Here is an 8,497-nt window from a genome sequence, read left to right as displayed (position 1 = left end):
AGATTTATAACAGTTGAGTTAGGCTACCCACCAGCCTGTAATTTTCAAATTATCTTTTAATTTACTGGGATTACAGATTTTAATATGTGATGAAGTTTCTTTCCAAACACCTAATGCACTTAATAAATTTTGGCAATACATCATTCCTGTACTCTGCACTTGCAGCTCTATTGAGAAATTATCATTTCGATTCTGCTCAGTAGCAGGGCACTTAAATAGTATAAACATCTCTAAATCCAAATAAAAGTTCAATGGTTCTGCCAAAAAATACACAATTTTATCTGAGGAAACTATACATGAAGACCAGATTGGTAGCTCTTGGTTTTAGTACAGATAAGTGTAGAAGAGATGACTGAGATGAAGAAGTAATACCAGAGTCCATAAATAGTGTGGATCGATAGCTTAAAAAAAATAAATTACTTTGTCTCCCCTCCCTAGCCCATGGGACTTACCTAACCACATAGACAAATAAGCAGCATGTTCACCATGTCGCATGGTGAGAGACTGCGTGTAGCAGGGATTGGTTGTACCAGAAGATGGCAATCCTCAAGCAGTGGTGGCAGACACAAGCAAATATGAGTGACCACAGGGCCACAGCAAAATCTGTCCTGATGTATCTGATGTTCTTAATAGTGTCATATGCTTTTTTTTTCCAGCAAAGTGCTATACTGCATGCTGAGCTGAACCAAGATGCTTAAATCAAATGCTTAATTTCAATCATACGCTTAAATACTTTGCTGAATGAAAACTTCTACTGGGGTACAAGTTAGTCCTTATATCTCCAATACTTAGTTTAGCTTACTGCTTATTACCCGTTCTATTATTTTAATGAAGAGGAAAATTTTCATACTATTGCTAATAAAGTGATTTACAATATTATGCATGTTTTTTCCAAACACTTTCCAAGTAATTTTTTTCCAGATGCAGAGTATAACTGAAATCCTAGCCTGTATATGCAACTTATACTAAATTAGGGGGTTTGTTTTAGTGATACAAAGCACGAGGACAGAAAGGAAATTCTGGGACACAACTTGTTCATGAAGAAGTTAAAGTATTCATCAACAAGAGCACTTTGAAAACACAGGAAATTCTGATCCATCACTTAGCTGTAGGCTTATGTGACATTTACAACAAGCGTGTATATTTTGAGATAGTTGACAATGACATCTTTATGTTTTTGTTATCAAAGCTTCCATCTTACAATCCCCTTTGGTCCTGAGTATTGTTAAAAATGTGCCAGGGTTATGGCTGTTCATACCTTTCCTCTTCTAAGTGGTACAATGATCAGAGAAGAGCAAAGTTTTATGATCCCTTCAAGGTATTTGAAAATGACACTAAATGACGTTTATAAAGATTTCTAAAAGTCAGAAGAGCCTTATTTTCTTTTTGAGGGCTTGTTCTCATCCTTTTGAATTGTGTTAGATGCCAATTCCTCCACTCTCTTTCTAGAAAAATACAAAGTGTAAGTTTCACAGGTCCCATAAATCTACTGATAGCACTTGCAGATTAGCCATCCTAGACTTTTTTTGAGTAACAGCTTTTCTTAGGACTTACATGGTATTTATCTTTAGAGCTTACTGCAAGCATTAACTTACATTTTTGCATCCTTGGGAGGAGTATCCCCATTTTACGGAGGAAAAGTGAGGGAGATGAATCCAATTTAGAACAAGGCATCAGTACAAGTAATTGATCCTGGAACTTGGAAGATTTAGAGGAAGGAGTTAGGAGAGGGCTATTTTCTCCTGAACTGTTGCAAGTGAATACAAAAGTTTGGTTCACACTGTAGCTGAGGAAGTGCAATTCAGACTGCAGCTATTTCCATCTGTTGACTATAAACTGTAGCTGAGCTGTATGAGACATTGTGCCCCTGGAAGCCTCCCACAAAAAAAAAAAACAACCTGAGTGCATGGTCTGTTTTAAGCACATGAATAACTCCATTTGCTCAATTACTTTTGTGATGAAAGTTATCCAGCTGGCAAAATGCTGGATTGAGGCTTAATTCCAAAGGAAATGTGTTAAAAATCAAAGGGTGAAACTCCAATTCACTTTAATGGGAACAAGCTCAGGCCCATAATTGATGCTTTATGGACATTTGCAACATGTGAAAAGTTGCAGGGAACAACATCTAATGCTAAGATACACATATCAATCTCTGGTTTCAGAATACCTATATTAACTGATTTTGCCTAAAAAAAAAATACTGGAGAAGCGAGGTATTGTCTTGCAGAATAAAGATCTGTTTAAAGAAAACCTTGATTACAAAATGTAAAAAATCTAGAGAGAGACAAGAATGATACTACTTACTAAGTGTGCTTCTTCTTCTATCTTAATGGTGATTCTCAATTGCAGAAAAATACAGCAGTGTATTTCCCAGAAAAAAAAGCAAAATGGTTCATGCATTAAGACAGAACAATAGTGAATAGAAACAGGCAACAATTTTAACAAGATTGTGCCTTATTGTTCACATGTGCAAAAACCTAAACAACGTCCACACGCAAAGCAGGCAAGGAACACGGCTTTTTTACTAGACATACATCCTTTAGGTTCAAGCACAAGGCTCAAGAGAGAACACTTCTAATGACTTCCTGTACTTCTCACTGGGCAGTCACGCAGGAAACAACGTATGCTTGGAGTTTACCTCTTTCCTACCAAATGCTCCGTTGGCAAATCTTAGCACAATGGGAAAAGTGCTCTGCAAGCAGGTACCTATTACATCTAGCAGGAACATAAGTTCCCAACTCAATCTATCCTGAAAGCAGCATAGCCTGAAAATTTACAGCATAGCTGCCTTGACATGCATAATATTAATCTGATATTGCAATCACCATTACTCTATGTGGCATAAGAAATTATATTAAACAGGCACCAGGTGACAACCAGCTGTCAAAATCTGTAATGAGGAAGCAGTAAGAGCCATTTCAGAATAATTTTCAAGATGTGCGTTCTTTTCTTTTAGATTGAGATGACAAAGAATCTTCAATATCAAAAAATATATATTGCTTTTGATCTTTTAATTAATTCAACTTCCAAGAGCAAAGGATGGAGACAGAAAAACAGAAACCAGGAAGTTCTCTTTCTTGCTTTGTAGCTACTGCAGGTGGCTTTAGAAATAGTCAGAAACATAGGGTGACACGCTGATTGACAGCAACTTTGTCTCCCTTTTACCATGCAAAGTTCCCTTGAATGTGGCAGAAATGGTCTTGCAGGGATTCTGGAGCAAGGTCTAATTGCAAGCAGTGGTTGTTAGGCCAACTGTGTCGATGAATGAAAGGGGACACAGAAGAGGCATCAGTACAGACCAAATACTGAGTTTGCCAGAATGACCCTGCTGAAACACTAGGAGTTTGGCACAACTTACATCAGTCCATAGAGTCTCTGAATTGAGTCAAAGCCAAAAGCTGGATTAAAAGAATGTCCCTTCTCATCATCCACCACTCTTGGACTACACTGCAGTCAGTTATTACAAAAACAACCCCCCCTCCAAATCCTGTTCTTTTATCTTTTTAATTATTTTTAACAGGCAAGTTCACTAATAAACTCCCTGGCTGTGGGAAATAAGACTATATAAGGACTGTAATCACTGCACCACCTGAAGTCAATTTTATCTGGTGACTTTGATACTAGCAAAAAAAAAATCCGTTTTCCCACTCTACATGCCTACTCAGAAAAAACTAATTCTGTGGGCACAAAGCTGCCAAGACTCCCAAAGAACCTACTGTGGTCTGTTGAGGAACTGTAAGATAGCATGATGTTTTAAACACTTTTGTGACTAATTTCTCACTTCCAGAAAAACTAAATTACTGCAGTTTACATATGTCTTTTTAAATTAGAGGAATGTTATTTCACAAATACTTGATGTCTTAGCACTGCTTGCTGGAGTTCAGACACAAAAAAGGGATTTGGACTGAAAATAAGTCTTTATGACAATGAATAAAATGACTCACAGGAAAAAAACATTGATTGACTTAATAGTTAACTGCCAGTCATTTTCCTTGTTCCTTTGTTGGGGTGTTTTTAATTTCAAATAAATTGCATCATTATCTCTACCAGTAAAATATAAATTCCATCTCAGCTTTGATAAAAACCACCAATACAAGAAAAGAATTCCCTTAATGTCCATTGCACTGATGGATTTATTTCCAGAGGCTGTATTTTTACAATGATATGTTAAATTTTTTATCAGTTTCCTTAGTGAGGTCAGCACTACTTATAAGCACTTAACATATTCTCAGAAAATACAAGAAAGCATGGCAGTAACAATATATGGAACAGGAGCACTAGAAATCAAGTAGCAATATTATTGCTCAGTATTTATAGCTATATTCTCAGCAACTCACTTGTTGCTAGCGTCTTTCTAATATTAACTTGCTTAACCTCTGAACCAAGAAGGTACATAAGCGTCTTTGTCATTTGAGTGGGGCTACCTAAGAGCTTAAAATGAGACACATGACTGTAAGGACTGAGTTCAGGCATAGATAAATAAGAAATTGTTACGGACAGCAGACTGCTGACAATGATGAAATCCCAACCACGCTAAAGCGGAGCCTTTGAGCCCCATCCTCCTTGGCTGACTAGGACCACCAATGCAGCATGCCCCACGCATTGATGAAGCCGAGCAAGGGAGGACTGGAAGCTGGCTGAGTCCTGCATTGCTTCACCACTTGCTGGCCATTGGTGTTATACAGCCTCAAAGGAGCTGGGACACCTATGAGCTATTCTTACTCTTGAAGTGGCAAAAGTCAATACTGCCTTTCTTACTGCAAATTATCAACCTGGTCTTACTGAATTCCTTTCTGAATTGTAGCCCATTTTATAAATGTAAGATAATGAGATACAGACAATTTGTCAGAAGCCACATAGTCAATGTTGGCAAAATCAGGACTATAAATTCTTTCCTAATCCCATACACATTCCCTCAGATTAGAGTTCCTCATACAGGAAATAAGTAAGTACCAAAGGTTTGAGTATACAAATTTTTACTTCTTGTTTTAAAAGAAATATGTTTGTGATTCTTTATCATAGCTTCAAATGTTTGCATGGAATGCACTGAATTTTTCTGGTAGGTTTTTGCAATTTATTATGATATTTTACTGCCTCATCTGAAGTGACTTGGAACTTGCATGGAAAGACATTTGAATGCATAGTATAAACACAAAAGCCCTTTTTGTCTTCTACAAACAATTCAGTTAATTGCAATAAAAAACTACTACTGTAAGTTCCACCTGGAATGTAAGTGTAAATATAAACTTGAGACAAGGAAGAACATGTGACTTAACGGCAGCAAGATTCAAAGCTATCACTGTGATAATATGTTCCAAGCAACCACTTTCATTTCAGTAGTGGTTAGGGTCCAGTTCTGGTAGACAGATTGGTAAAGTTCCCTGAGCTGGACACTAATAAACTGCTGGTTTTGGATGATCTTCAAATACCCGTTTGGATCTGGAGACCCTTAAGCTTTCTTCCACCTGAGTGAACTGCAGCATTAGCCCTTTCTTTGATTTTGATTTAACATTGATTTTGGTTCAACATTGATTTTGGTTCATGCTTACATCCTAGGCTGTTCCCAGTGGCAATTTGAAAGCTGACTCACAAGTTCTTCTATCATCCCTGCCATGGGGCCAGCAGCCCCTGGGACAGGGGAAAACGAGTAAGAGCAGGAACTGTTCCAGCTCTGCCAGCTTAATTGCTGGAAACATGCCAGAAGCTTCAGACAACTTCAATAGTAGGCCTTTGCTGATCTGACTTATTTTGACAGAAATGAGCTAGGGAGTGCACAGGCAAGCTGCTGTACCAGATCAGTGGGAACCTTCAGCAGCGCAGTAGTGATGAATGGCAGCAACCTCTTCTATCAACACAGCCACAGTTCAACCCATTTTGCCCAGAAGTTGCCCCATTCAAAACAATTTCTACAATTGATCTTTTCTGATCCAAGCTAATTTTGAGTCAAATGACTCAAAATGCTGGCTCCTCTGAGAAGGTACAAACCTTAATTCTGCTTTACTGAATTGGAATGTGTTATGTTGGTATAGTAACCTTTGAGCATGTGGATTTTGTAAGTACTTTTTGAACTCTGTTAGCTAAACCAAAAAGTCTTTCTCTGTAAATCTTGCCTGAAGAACCTAGGTGTCCAGCTTGTAATTAATACATTAGGTACTGACAGAAATCCCAGCCGCAACTTCTAGATAATAAAATCCTCACAATTAAAATATACAAACATGCTTCAGAGACCTGTCTAAAACCACTTTGCAGGCATTTTTACCTCTAGGCACATGAATAGTCCAATGACTTCAGTACAGCTTAAAGGTTGGCAAGATTAGGAAGTTGAGCCAACCGTATAAATATGAATAGAACTCAAATAAATGCAGCAAATATCAAACCCCTTCATTTTAGTGAGCTACAGAAGGAGTTTTGCATGGAAACTCATACAACAGAAAACTGATCCTGCAGCCAGCATTTTTGTCTGTTTTGAACTTAAAACTACACCAATGTACACAGCAGAGTGATGTTATGCTTCTACCCAAAACTTCTACCCCTTCTATACCCTACTATATGAAACCATTTCCCTTGAGATCAAATATACTGTGCCAAATTCTACAGTGCAGGCCTGATCCAAAACTCATCGAAGTCTGCGGAAATATTCCAATTGACTTCAGTGGGCTTTGAAATAGGCACATATTGACATCCATTCAATTTTATTGAACTAAGCTTTCCTGTGGAGCTGCAGCAGCCAATATGGCCATAACGACTTCAAAAACAAGCTTTAAGGCCACTGCCAGTCAAATAACATCACAGCAAGTAAATGACAACAGAATGTACTCGTTATTATTTATCTAGATTTAAAAAAATTGCATGTTTCTAAACTCATTACTGTATTTTCCAGGTGAAGAAAAGTTTCAGTTTGCCTTTGATCCCTCATAGATTTTTCTGAGTCACAAACTACTTATTTATTATAGGCCCCTGAAATAAGTATAAGGTTTGCATGAGGATGATAAACATACCACACTAAAAAGATGCACATAAATTAATGTATTTGGGAGTTTTGACTGTCTGCTAGCAGCCAACATCAACTACCTATTTTTTTCCTGCCACTAAACTCATATTAAAGTTCCACTTACACCAACAAGAATTAAACATGAGCTTGCTGTTTAGGATTTGGCATTCCCTCTTGTCACCAATCCAATTCTTTGCTGACTTAATGGACAACACACTCTTTTACGACAGGTCATCTCACTGCCTGAGACATTTATTTTCCCACACGTAATGCCATAATTTTAAGGAGACTAGTTTAGGAACAAGGATGTTGGTGTAATATAAAAGATAAGGTCTCTTTGTGGGTTTATTATGTTCTGGATTGGGATGTTATTGCAAGAAATTAGATGGGAAAGCCCAAAAGAGTATTTACAGTCAAATCCATGGAAAATGTTCCTCTATTTGCGTAAAGGAGTTTAGTAAACATCAATGGAAACGTTTACTGAGCATTTTCTAAAGTGTGCTTGACTACAGATAGAGGATGCCACTCATGCCTTTTATAAAACCAGGGTAGGAGACACTAACCTGGATTTTAAATAGGAATAAAAGAGAATTGCATATACTATTTTGCAAGAATCTGAAAACACAGAACATTCACAAACGAGGTCTCAGGTCCAATTGTTTCTTCTGCTGATCTGAGCCTTCATTTGTTAACATGATCTTAAAGGAATGACTTAGAAGGACTCCTTGCAGTCCTTATTTCATTAACTTTTCAAGAACCAGATGTAAATCATATTTCAACCTCTTTAAAAATCTATACTAGTTTGGTGCTTCTAGACAACTCATTCAGTGCCCAAAGGCTTATCTATTTAATGGCAGACCTGATAAATGCCTGCTCACCCACAGGCTGCCTGAGTTCCCTAAATCCTATGCATTTTATTTTGCCCAAGAGGGATAATTCTCAATTGCCTAAACTTAAGTATTCAAATGACACTCAGCATTTGGCAATCCTATCAAGGAAAACAATCCTTCTTGCTGTACGGTCTCACTGTTTAATGAAAATCCATCAAAAAATATGGGAATTCTTTAAGTTAAGTCATTTGTCCCTAAAGCCTTGAATGACTATGCCTTGTGTCCAGCCTTGCTGTTCTCACTGGGCAAATGATGGTAATTAGTTTGCTAAAATCCTAAGCCTCTTTATAACACAGGAGAAGAGATGGAGTAAATATCAGCAGAGACTGCTGCAGTGCAAAGAGCACTTATACTACCCTGAGAACCAGCAAAATGAATACAAGAATCACATTGACTACTAAGTGCCTGCAGTCCAATTCTTCCTTTCAAATACTGATGATTTTGTCCCATTCATTTGCTTTGAAGCACTCAATAAATCTGATCTACTGCAATTAAATACTGTCAGGATGACCTGAAACATATGACTCCGCCACATTTCTCAGAGCTGATGAAAATAACAACCTAGCCTGTGGTTTCTTCTCTTAAAGATCCTCTCCTTCCCCATTCAGAGATCCAA

Source organism: Vanellus vanellus (assembly GCF_965231255.1).
Source record: "Vanellus vanellus genome assembly, chromosome: 17".
In the NCBI taxonomy this organism is placed as follows: Eukaryota; Metazoa; Chordata; class Aves; order Charadriiformes; family Charadriidae; genus Vanellus; species Vanellus vanellus.
This window is presented reverse-complemented; position numbering follows the sequence as displayed.